We start from the raw sequence: 12,594 nt of genomic DNA, 5'->3' as shown, positions 1-12,594 counted from the left end.
TTTTTTTTTTTTTTTTTGTTTTTTTTGTTTTTTTTGTTTTTTGGTGTAAAATTGTGATCGGGGTTGATCCCCTGATATGAATAAAATGAGTTTGGTGTGCAGTTCGTCTTCTTCGTCTGTTTTGTTTTTTTTGTTTTTTTTTTTTTTGTTTTTGTTAATGTAAAATGGAAGATAAAATAAAATAAAGAAAGGGAAAAGGGGGTGCAAAAGGGGAAGGAAAGTTGTCATGGGCGGTGGTGTAATGTTTAAAAAGAAAAGATAAAAAATAAAAGAACGGTTTGAAAAATTAGGGATGGTGTGTGAATCTGTGAGTGGATATGGTGTAGGATAATATGGTAGAATATATTATAATGGGGGTGGTGGGAACGTGGTGTTGTTTGAAGAATAAAAAAAAAAGAAAAGGGGTCTCTTTATGCAGGTGCATGTCGGCTAGTGGAGGTAAAGATTAGTAAAAGAAAAAGAAAGGAAAAGAGAGGGTGTAAAGGGAGAGAGAAACCGAGGAATCTAGAGAGAGAAGAGAGCTGGGTTCGGTGGGTGTGTATGCATGGTAGTGGTGGTGGTGTTGTGCATGCCGAGAGGGAGGGAGGTGGAGCTTCAGCGTGTATGCATCTGCTGGGTGTCCCTCTTGGGTGTGTGAATGTGTATCAATATGTATGCATGTGTGTGTTAAGTGTGAGAGAGAGCTGTGTATTGTGTTGGGTGTGTGGAGTGTGTGTCCTCTCTCTCTCTAAACCATGTGTGTGTGTTGTGTGTCTGCTGTGAGTGCCGTGTGTGAGAAGTGTATGGTGACTGGGTGTGTGCATGGGTGAGTGGCGTGTGTGAGAGCCGTGGGTGAGAGAGAGGTGGCTGAGTGTGCATGGGTGAGTGGCGTGTGTGAGAGCCGTGGGTGAGAGAGAGGTGTGTGTTAGCTGGGTGCCGTGTGTGAGAAGTGTATGGTGACTGGGTGTGTGCATGGGTGAGTGGCGTGTGTGAGAGCCGTGGGTGAGAGAGAGGTGGCTGAGTGTGCATGGGTGAGTGGCGTGTGTGAGAGCCGTAGGTGAGAGAGAGGTGTGTGTTAGCTGGGTGTCATGTGCATGGTGTGGGAAGATCTTGGGTGTGTATGGAGTGGGTGTATGGTGCTGGGTGTGCCGTGTGTGTGGGTGGCTGAGTGGGTGTTGGTCGCCGGTGACAACGACGGCGCCTGGAGTGGAGGACGGACTGACTTTTGTGTCCGTCACGGTGGGAGCAAGCGATGCAAATCCGAAGAGTGTGGGAAGAGTGCACAAGGTAGCACTGATTTTTGCAAGGCACACGGAGGAGGTAAGAGATGCTTGTGGGGCCAGCCTGGCTCGGAATTTGGTCAAGGTGATGGACTCTGTAACTCGTTTGCTAGGAGAAATACTGGGTTATGTACATCACACGGTGCTCTTAGTGCAGGACAAACGAGGTCATAGGAAGCAGTAGTGGTGGGATTCCTTCATCAGAGAAGAGAGCAGCTATGGAATTTGTGGCAGCGGAGTGAAGGTATGTGTAGAGGTCCGGCGGGCGGCCAAGGCGAGGCTGCCGCCCGCCGGTGAAGCAGAATGACTAGGTTGTTAACCTAGCTCTGATACCATGTAAGATAAATTGATAGAGAGAGAAAATAAATTGTGTATATATTGATTGATATTGAATGTTGTTGATTGATGTTCTGAATGTTGTATATAATGTGAAGGTACATCTCCTTTTATAGAGGGGAGAGTGTTACAAAGGAGCCAAAGAGCCGAAAGAAGAAAACATAATTATTAAACACTTTACATATTATATTCTAACACTGACTTTGGTAGCTGCATCAAGATGAGCTCCCTGGTTTGTATGGCTCAGGGGTTGGTCTCCACACCACCAATCAGTCCATAAAGAAATCTGTTCTCCTGTCCCAACATTCCATTTAATGTTCTGTTCCAAAACAATTCTATTTTTAACAATGCTGCGCCAGATATGGGAGGCTTTCCTATCACTGGGCCAATTAGAGAGAGAGTGGTGTTTGAGATACTTAGTTTTGAGGATGGTACACCAAAGCTCTTCAGAGTTGGAGACAAGTTTCCACTCTAGCTTAGCAATAAGAGCAGAATTTTGAGCTCTGATGTTTCTGATTCCTAATCCTCCATGCTTCTTGCTTTTGCAGACTTGATGCCAGTTAACCAGGTGTACCCTCTTACGAGTGTCAGTGCTGCCCCATAGAAAATTTCTGTTGAGTTTCTCAATTCGGTCACAGGTGTGGCGAGGGAGTTCCATAGTCTGCACAAAGTGATTAGGCATAGCCGAAGTGACCGCCTTTTTCCGCCTTTAACATTACTAGAAAAGAAGAAAAAATTTGGCCCAAGCTGAATTACATAAAATTCTTGAAAAAAATTGTAACATTTCCTTCATGATTTACAAAATTTTAAATATATTTTATAGTGATTTATTGTTCAAATTTGATCTAAGTAACACTATTTTTTATTTTTATAATTTTTTATTTTTTAATTGGATAAATTATAAACACATCCTTTAAGGTTTATTTAAAATATAAATTAAATCTTATCCGTGAAGTTTTGAATTTTATAACAAATGGCCATTTTATTAACAAATATCAAATTAATTAATAATTTTAATGATATTGAAAATATATTTTAATTAATAATTTAGATAATTTTATTATTGTACAAAAGAATAGTTAAATTTTTTATTTTTTTAGTTAATTTTGTTAAATAAAAATTTTAACAAATAAATGCTTATAATTTTTTAAAATAATTTTTATTTTAAGTAAATTTTAAGAAGAGTATTTATAATTTAAGTAAATTTTAAGAAGAGTATTTATAATTTATCTTTTTAATAATTTTTTTTTTGGGGAGCAAACCCAACCGACAGCACCGAAGGGCCAGATTGCATAATCAACCGACCAAAATCCTGATGGCATATATCCAGTACGAAAAAAGTTTGGAAACTCTAAATTAAGAGTTTTAATAATTTTAATTGGTGTGGGTTATATGTGATGTGATATTTTAGTCTTATTTTTTTTTTTTTTTTTCACATCATTAATGCTCTTTTAGAGTTCTCAAATTAGAGGAATGTATTATTTTTGTATCCAGTAAATTAAAATAAAATAACTTAAAATAATTAATAAGATAAAATTTTACATTTAAATTATAATTATTTTATTTTTGTCTTTTACCATCATCAAATTTTACAATCATTCAAAGAAAACTTTTAATCAAATTAAAATAACAAAAAAAAAAACACTAAAAAATTAAGTAAAATAACCAAGCTCTCAAACTACCCACTCCGTCACCTTGCTACCATCCGGGTTAACTTTTGACTCCAAATAATCGTACGACATTAAACAAATGGCCGATCGAACCTAGGATTATTAAAAAGGGCCACCAATCCACCAACGGGGTTAAAAACTTAACCAGAGTTAAATATTAACTGTAGTGATCTAAAAAATACTAGCTTATTGGGAATAACTCAAATAAGTCCTAACAATGGATTCAGCCCAAACAAAATATCCATCAAACACATAGTACATTCTTATCTATAAAAGGAAGGCACCCCAATATCCATCAAACAAATAGTACATTCTTATCTATAAAAGGAAGGCACCCCATTTAATATAGGGATGCCTCATTTCTCTGCAACACAACACATACACACTCTTCAGTTCTTTATCTTCTCTCTTTGATTCAAGAGTCTAACTTTATCATCAAAATATCTTTGGGCGACAACCTCGATTGGGTAGCGCCGACCCATGTTTATTTTCTCAGATTTATAGGACAAAACTTATCTCTTCGTTGAATCTCTTCAACAATCCATGTGAGAGAATTTTCTAGCTCTCACAATAGGCGCTGTCTGTGCGAATCGTCTGAAAGAATTTAACAAAGGAGATAACAAACACCACACTCAAGATGCTTAAATCATTGTTACATGCTACTGGAAACAAAGACCCACGGTAGAAACAAAGACCTATGGTTGATCCTGTCTTTTTTCTCGTTGTTTAAATTTATCTTTGAAGTTCAATCTTACTGTCTATATACATGTGTGTATATATATATATATATATATATGTACGTATGTGTGTATTTATGCTCATAGATTTGGTCCAAACATTTGTTTAATACCTATCTCGACATTTTCTTAGAAGTGTAGTCGGCACATATGTAAATCCATTGAAATACCTTTAGTTGGATTTGCTAGGGATAGCTTTCAAAGAACATGTTGGTCACTAACTAATTTCTCTCTAAAAAATTGAGATTCAACAATTGCAATAGTAAAACTCGGAAATCGGCATTCTAAGAATTTATTTATATATTATACATTGCATGTATTGGTGCTAGAAACTTATGACAATTGCAAATCTTAAGAAGAGGAGTTCAAATAATAATATGTGCTCTTGAGATGGTTTTAGTGCTCTCTTTCTACAAGATACTTCAACAACTCGTCTTAAGATAAAAAATAACTCATGAATTACCGATGAGTGTGCACAGTTTCTGCTGAGAAAATAATTTGAACCAACATGAACCTCGCTAACTCAACTTCGCCGAAGTAATGCTAAAGATCAAAAGTAATCACTAGAGAAGCATTTCAGCAAGCAAAATTAGTTGCCTTCAATAAGCTGGTAGTTTTTAGGCTACCACACCAACCACACTTCCCAGATCTCGCAACTGAGGGGGCTTGCTCTCACTCTCTCTCACTCTTATTAGTGTTTGAACAACTCATCATACCACCCGACAGATCTCTCTCTCTCTGAGTTCGAAGCTTCAGCTCTACAATGTTAATGGGCTTGTTTTGAAAAGTAAGTTAAAAATTAACTTTTTGATTTTTTTTTTTGACTTTTTTTAAAAAAACATGTAAAAAAGTAGAGAGGTGATGTGCCTCCAAATAGATTAAAGTTCAAAAAATGACTTTTAGCCAAGTTCTCAAATCAGATGAGTGTCAATGTGGTCAATCACAAGCACACTTGCTTTGCTATGTCTTGTTCAAATTTTAAAGATATATTATAGGCCTCATTTGAGAAATTTGCTATTTTAGTAGGCTATTTTAATTTTTAACTATTTTAGTAGGCTAAAATATTTATGTTTGGGAAGATGATTGAATTTTTTTATAGTTGAATGTGATGTTTGCAAGAAAAAAAGTGAAATGATTATGAGTTTAATAAGACATTTTATCTTATTGACTATTTTAGTCTATTTTATTTTTTTTTGTGAATTTTAGTAAAAAAAAACCAATTTTTGAATTTCCAAACACTAGGGGTGGGTATAGGGTCATCCAACCCGCACAACCTTGCTTGACCTGACCTGTGCACCTATGGGCGGCTTAGCAAACACATTAGGGTCGGGTGCGATTTAAAATATTACAAATTTTCGGGTTGCGAGCGGGTCACGGGTTTGAACCGCACCCACCACAACCAGCTCGCACAGAATAATATATATATATATATATTTTAAAATTTGGACTGTTCATCCTAGATATTTTTGTTGCCCAAACAAACAAAACCCTAAACCTAATATCATCAAACACACTATGCAGCTCTTTCTCTCTCTCTTTCTCTCTATGGCAATATTGACCACTAATTTCCACCAATTGACGACCTTCGTAAGATTGACTCTCTTTCTCCAGCAACTCTCAGGTAAGCTTCTGCATGTTTCTGTTTGTCTGTCTCTTTCTTCTCAATCTCTGAATTTTTTTATTTTTTATGTTAGATCTGTTTATGTTCTCAATCCTTTATCGAGATTCTGTAATGACCCCAAAATGCGTATAAGAAATCATCTTTATTTACCTATGAGAGGATGTGTTTTAATTTAATTATAGCTATTAGAATTGAAGCATTATCTGTTGAGTTACGGACTTAAAATTTAGATTACCGACCTTTATGGGTTCAGAAATTAAAATTGAGTACTTGGGTATGTTAATGGGAATTTTTAGAACTATTGGAGAAAATTAATTGGAAATCTAATTTGTCTGATTCGTTAATGCACGTATGGGTGGTTAACTTTGTACTGCAAATTGAAGACCCTAGAGACTTCAGAAACCAGAACAGGGGACATATTTATGATCAGAACAATTTTTAGAGTCACCTGGGAACTTTAATTGAAATTTGATTTTGCGCGATTCGTAAGGCCACGTTTGGCTCTCCCTATTGTGCTAAGCCTTGTGTGTGTGTTTATTTAGATATATGATGAGGAACTCAACATTTTGAGCCCAAAAATATCTAGAGCAAAGGGGAGGAGACACGTGAGAAAGAGAAGGGAGAGAGTTTTGGAGAGAACTCAAAGAGCAGAAGGAAAAAAGAGTAGAAATGGAAGAAGACATCAAAGAATTGGCTTGAATACATCATGATTATGCAAGAACAAGTGCTGATAAGGGCTTAAGGTAAGACTCTCCCTTTCAACACTTGAAGATCACAAGCTAAATAATGAGTTCTTGGGTTATGTATAATTGTATGTAAGGGTTTGGTTTATTCAAGCAAGAAGATGATGAATCTTTATACATAGCATGAATTTATGTTACAACTTAACTTCTTGTAAGGATTTTATGGCTCTTAAAGAGGCTAGTGAGGATTCACCATGGGAATGAGTTTTAAACCCCAAATCATGGTTACCTTATGCTTTTGTGTTTTAATTTGTAATCTTGTTCTTGTGATTGGGAATTGAGTTGTATTTTGGAGTTATGAATTGAAATGGAAGCTAAGAATGTGAAATTTATCTTAAGGTTTGATTTTGGAGATGAGAAACCCCAATTTTGGGGTTTGATTTTGGAGATGAGAAACCCCAATTTTTCAGCCATTTTCGGACTGCAAACTGTCCAGGCCGCACGTGCGGCACTGTTCCCCCGCACGTGCGGAGACAGCTCTGTCCAGCCAACTTTGAACAAGCATATCGTTTGCATCCGGACTCCGTTTTGAGTGATTCTTGAGCCTAAAATCAAGCCCCGAAAGTCTAGTTTCTAATAGCGGTGGTCTCACACCCAAATTATAAATACAGAAATAGTTATGCCCAAATTAGTGACGACTGTTCACTTTTAGTCAACCAATTTTGTACCATTTCTTCACCTAAACCATTTCCCATCGATTTCTCCTGTTTTTTGAGACATGATTTATAACTTATTAAAGAATAATGAGCTTGGTACCACCATGGCTAATTGATTGAATGATCAAAGAGAATAAGTGAAGGATCGAGTATAATCTTAAATAATGTGTTGTGCAATGTACTTGTAGGTCGAGACGAGAACATCATCCCATTACTACCGGGAGCCGATCACTGTGAGTAATAGTACTACAAATGTACATGGTCTACCGTTAAGAAAATTTTTAACAACATTCTATTCTCCGTGAGCTAATATGTTAACATGTGTTTTGATTGGGAATTGATGTGAACATTGAAAGAGTTAGCACACATCGGTATAACTCTGAACCTACTCCGTATTTTGGGTTATGGCTAATGATTATTGTTAATGTACCATCCTAAGAATTACCTATGATTCTGTATAAGAATTGCATACAAACTATTAACACTGTGAAGTTGGTTAATAGAAAAGAATTGCGTATCAACGACATTGTTATGTAATTCATGTTATGATATGAATTGTTCTGGTCTATTGATATAATGGTACATTTACCTTCGGATTATTGTTAATGTTAAGGTTCTGTTAATTATGAAACAAGTATGTCTACTTACAAAGAACCATGAGGAAATCTAAGCGCAACATTGTACCATATGTTTTGTTTGCTATTGATAATTCATGTTACCATTCTGTTAACTGCTAGTTAGTGGCATTGAAACATGATGAGCATATGAGATGTATATGCATCATGGAACTGTGGTATCTACGTATTTCTGAAAGTGTTCAAGCTGTAAAATATGTTTACCTTTTGCTAACAATTATCGGCAATGTTTTGTTAAACTTATATTATCTATGTTTATTCATGTGATTAATGGGAAGAATGTGTGTACTTTCTGTATGATTCTGAAGTCAATCTGTTCTGATGTTTTCTGGTATGGAACAAAGTGCGGTACGAAACTAAGTGCTACACCTTGGTGGGAGCCATCTCTAGAATCCATACGAGTCACCTCTTGAGTCCATACATCTGATATTTCTAGGCCGACGGCCGTTCTGTTATTTCTGGGCCGATGGCTGTTCTGTTATTTCTGGGCCGATGGCCGTTCTGATATTTCTGGGCCGACGGCCGTTCTGTTATTTCTGTTATTTTTGGGCCGATGGCTATTCTGTTATTTTTGGGCCGATGGCCGTTCCGTTATTTCTGGGCCGATGGCTGTTCCGTTATTTCTGGGCCGATGGCCGTTCTGATATTTCTGGGCCAATGGCCGTTCTGATATTTCTAGACCCATGGTCGTTCTGCATCTGTAGGCCTATGGCTGTTCTGTATATGCTGGGCTTAAAGCCACTCTGTTACGGAAACTAGACCCATGGCTGTTTGGAAATAATTATGGAATGTAGTTAATCATATGTATCTGCAGTTATATGTTTTATTATTCAGGTTAAACATTACATTATTTATGCACTATTATTCACCGAGTTCGCTCATTCTGTATTTTGTTTGTCTATTTCTGTAGGTAATTAACCGGGAGTTCAATCCTAACCTTTAAGGCTCGTCTTTTTCTTGTCAATTTTGATGCGTTCAGGCACCACCTGAAGCCGTGCATTTTGTAAAGTGTTGTTGGGTTATTGATTTATGCTTTGGTTGTCTTTCATTAATATTTTTGTTACACGCCCAATTGTGGGTCTAAGTATGAATGTATAAGTGTGTAACCGAAGTTCGGGTGTATGTTTCTATATATTATGTACCTAATGCAATGTGTGCGGTCTTGGCATGGTAGTGGTAGCTCAATGGATGATGTTTTATGCTATTTTATATTGATAATGCTTCCGCTTAGGCCCTATATGTTATGTATAACAGGTTAAGTGTCCGTTTCTGAATAGGTCATGCCCAAAACTTTTAGGGGTGGGTTTGGGGCGTGACAGATTCTGTCCTCAATCCTCTGCAACTCTCAAGATTGACCCTCGCAAGATCGACCTTCGCAAGATCGACCTTTGCAAGATCAGGTAATCGTCTCACTGTTTTGATACTTAGGGAAAATTATGTTGATGTTTTGATATGAGTGTTTTGATACTTGAATTTGAGTGTTTGAATTTATTTTCCATGTCACTCAAATATTTGAGTACTTTGATATTTGAATCTGTTATGAATCTATTTTGATATTTGAATTTGTTATGAATCAGTTTTGATATTTGAATCTGTTATGAATCAGTTTTGATATTTGAATCTGTTATGAATCAGTTTTGATATTTGAATCCGTTATGAATCTGTTTTCTATGTCTTGATATTCCATTAAGGCTGTTTCAATTATTATCTTAATTTTTGACTTATTTAACTAAAAAATTAGATTTTTAAAGGAAAAAAATGTTCAAAAATTTTTTTTAAGGAAAAAGTTCAATCCGCAAACCGTCTGCAACCGCTCGCAAAGTGACAAAACCTATCCGCACAAACCGCAAACCACACTGTGGGCGGTTGCGATTTGACTTTTTCCCAAACTGCATATGTAACGCCCCAAATTTATAGCCCAAATGATAATACAACAATCATGGCACTTTCAAGGAAAACCGAATATAAATCTCCAAACTTATATTATATGATATAATAGTTTTTCATGCAACAATACATTAATCCAACAACAAGTAAATAAACAAATAAATACCCCTAAGGGGTTTACAAGTTTCCAAGGCTTGAGCCTGGTTACACAAAACGGTTATTCAAACCTACACACATACAGTCCTTGGCTTACACATAGAGTCACAGCAAAATAAGAGTTTTGTACTCTCAACACACATTTCCCCGCCTTTAGTTAGGCGGTATCACCACATCTTTTCATGCACAAAATTCCCGTAGGGTGAGCATAAAGCCCAGTAGAAAATCCTTAACAGAATATATACATTTTATATAAGTCTCAAGATATGAAATGCACATGCCATGCTATGCCTATTTTTTAAGATAAATCACATTTTCATCTTTTTGAAAACCATCATGCTCATTGATGTCATGCAATTTCAATTGTTCAAAACTTAACAGTTTATTTCAAGGGCGGTAATCCCTAGGTCAGTGTCTGCAAATAGACTATACAAGTACTATCAAATTGTCATTTTTACCGGTATTAACCGGAAGGCTCAACACATATCTGCGTTGATTTTCGGTCTTTCACCCTGGACTTTCAAGCCAACTTATTCAATATCATCTACACCACCTATCAAGACTTACCAACGTATTTATCTCAAAACTATTTCATGAAAACTTGTTTCTCAACATTCTTTTCTCAATGCAAGTTTTCAAATCAAATTTTAAAGTTTAATGTAATCAAATGAATTGTTACGCCAATAACACAAGATAATCATAAATACTTTATTCCAGTTCATCATCTAAGGAATAACACAATTCTCTCTTCTCAAGTATCCTCAACAATTAGTTATTTCAAGACTATTTCAACGTTTTGAACAATAATTCTCATATTTCCTGAAATTCATCATTTATATAAATATAAACAAGAAAATTTCTAAACATCCATTTATTTTGACACACAAAATAATTACAACAATATTATTCATGGATTAAAAAATCCCTAATTCTAGGGTTTCTCACCAAAACTATATAACTCAAATTCTTTGAAAGAAAACTTTCCAAAATTATCTTTTCTTCAATCAACCAAGATCAAAACCCATAAGATCATTTTAAAAGAATAAGAAACAAACCCACTTTCAAAATCGCTCAACTTCTTGAATCAATAATCAATTTTCAAAGCTATCGAAAGATAATTTTGAAAATCATATGGATCTTGCAAAAATAAAATAAAATATAACTCTAAGAAAATTCCTACCTCAAGTTTTGAAGAAGAAATGAGATGAAACCCCCAAAATCAACGGTGTCGAAACTCGATCTGCACCACACACAACAAAGCCCTCGAGAAGTTAATCAACTTTGATGAAAAACTTATGGTAGAACTCTAATGGATCTTGAGAAATCAAGGTTTTGATCCAATTTGGAGTAGGGAAATGTAGAGAGAAGGGAGATGAAAGAGTTTTTAGAGAGAGAGATATATATATTCAAAAGTGATCTGAAATATCAGATTTACGAACTGATATAACATGATCCGCTCGAGCGTGGAATGCCCCACTCGAGCGTCAAATACAGTAACCCAGTATTTTTGTAGGCAGGTCAAACTTTTAAAACCAAACATTTTTCGCTCGAGCGCATAAACGGCTGCTTGAGCTGACAAGCAACTTCGAATGCATTTTGCATTTTTGTTTTGAGGGCGTTGCCCCTCAACCCTGCCAGGACGCTGCCCTAGGACCCACCAAGAGGCTTTGCCCTCTGGACCCCCGTGAGTTGACTGGACAACTCGACCTCCGCCAGGGCGCTGCCCTTGGAGCCGCCAAGGGGCACTGCCCTCTGGACCCCCGCGAGCTGATCGAGCAGCTCGACCCCCGACATACTCAGCGAAGTGGCAAAACTGGGATCGCTACAGCATAGATGTGGGCTTGTCAAAACCGAACCGCAAATTGCACAAATCTGATCCGCGACCACCCCTACCAAACACCCCTATAGTATTGTTCAAATTTGATCTATGTAACACTATTATGTATTTTTGTAATTTTTTATTTTTTACTTGGATAAATTACAAATAAATGTTTTAAAATTTACTTAAAATATAAATTGCACCTAGTGGTTTTGATAATTTACATCTCATTTATTTGAAGTTTTGAATTTCATAATAAATGGTTTCTTTTATTAATAAATTATCAAATTAATTAGTAATTTTTAATAATATCATAAATATATTGTAATTAATAATTTAAATAATTTTATTATTATGTAAAAAAAATTAAAAATTTCATTTTTTTAGTTAATTTTGTGAAATAAAAAAATTATAATAAGGAGATATTTGTAATATTTCAAACTATAAAGGATAATTTGTATTTTAAGTAAATTTTAAGAAATATATTCGTAATTTACTTTTTTATATTTTCTTGGGACTAAGACTTATTTTGAAATGTAGGTTAAAACTTAATTTTAAAAAAAAATATATATAAAAAATAAATAAATAATATAATTTAAAAAAATTAAAAAATTAATTTTTAGCCAAGTTGTGAAAACAAGCTTAAGCCTAAGCCTAAGCCTAAGAATGAGGACCCCCTCCTTGCTTACCCTTCTTGACTTTCTACTTGCTGGGTAATTGGGTCTACTTTTAGGCCTAATTTTGATGATCCGAACCGTTCACATTTTAAGATTTGTTAAGTATATTATACTTGTAAAAAATCAAGTTGATCGGATATACTTTTTGATATCTAATCAATTTAATTTTTTACAAATATGATATAATCAATAAATTTTAAAATATAAATAATTCAAATTATAAAAATTAAGCTTAAAAGTAGATCCAATAACCCGACAAGTAAAAACTCAAGGAGAAAAGTTAAGAAGGGATCTTGACTCTAAGCCAAAGCTCCCACCGACAGCACCGACGGCCAGATTGCGTAATCAACCGACCAAAAATCTGATTACATACATCAGGTACCATTTTAAGGTCAAAA

The 12,594-nt window shown here is 35.4% G+C and overlaps 1 long non-coding RNA gene across 1 annotated transcript; it reads left to right on the top strand.

Annotated features, from left to right (window-relative positions):
• The first annotated feature begins 699 nt into the window (after window positions 1–699).
• Window positions 700–1,146, top strand: LOC145813766 (uncharacterized). Its single transcript, XR_014357032.1, has 3 exons — window positions 700–842; window positions 898–992; window positions 1,048–1,146. It is a non-coding gene; the product is annotated as an uncharacterized LOC145813766 (long non-coding RNA).
• The last annotated feature ends 11,448 nt before the right edge of the window (window positions 1,147–12,594 follow it).

This window comes from Camellia sinensis, chromosome 15, assembly GCF_055761805.1.
Source record: "Camellia sinensis isolate YWXY chromosome 15, ASM5576180v1, whole genome shotgun sequence".
Taxonomy (NCBI): domain Eukaryota; kingdom Viridiplantae; phylum Streptophyta; class Magnoliopsida; order Ericales; family Theaceae; genus Camellia; species Camellia sinensis.
Note: the sequence above shows the minus strand (reverse complement) of the source record. Positions and strands in the feature narration are given on the sequence as shown.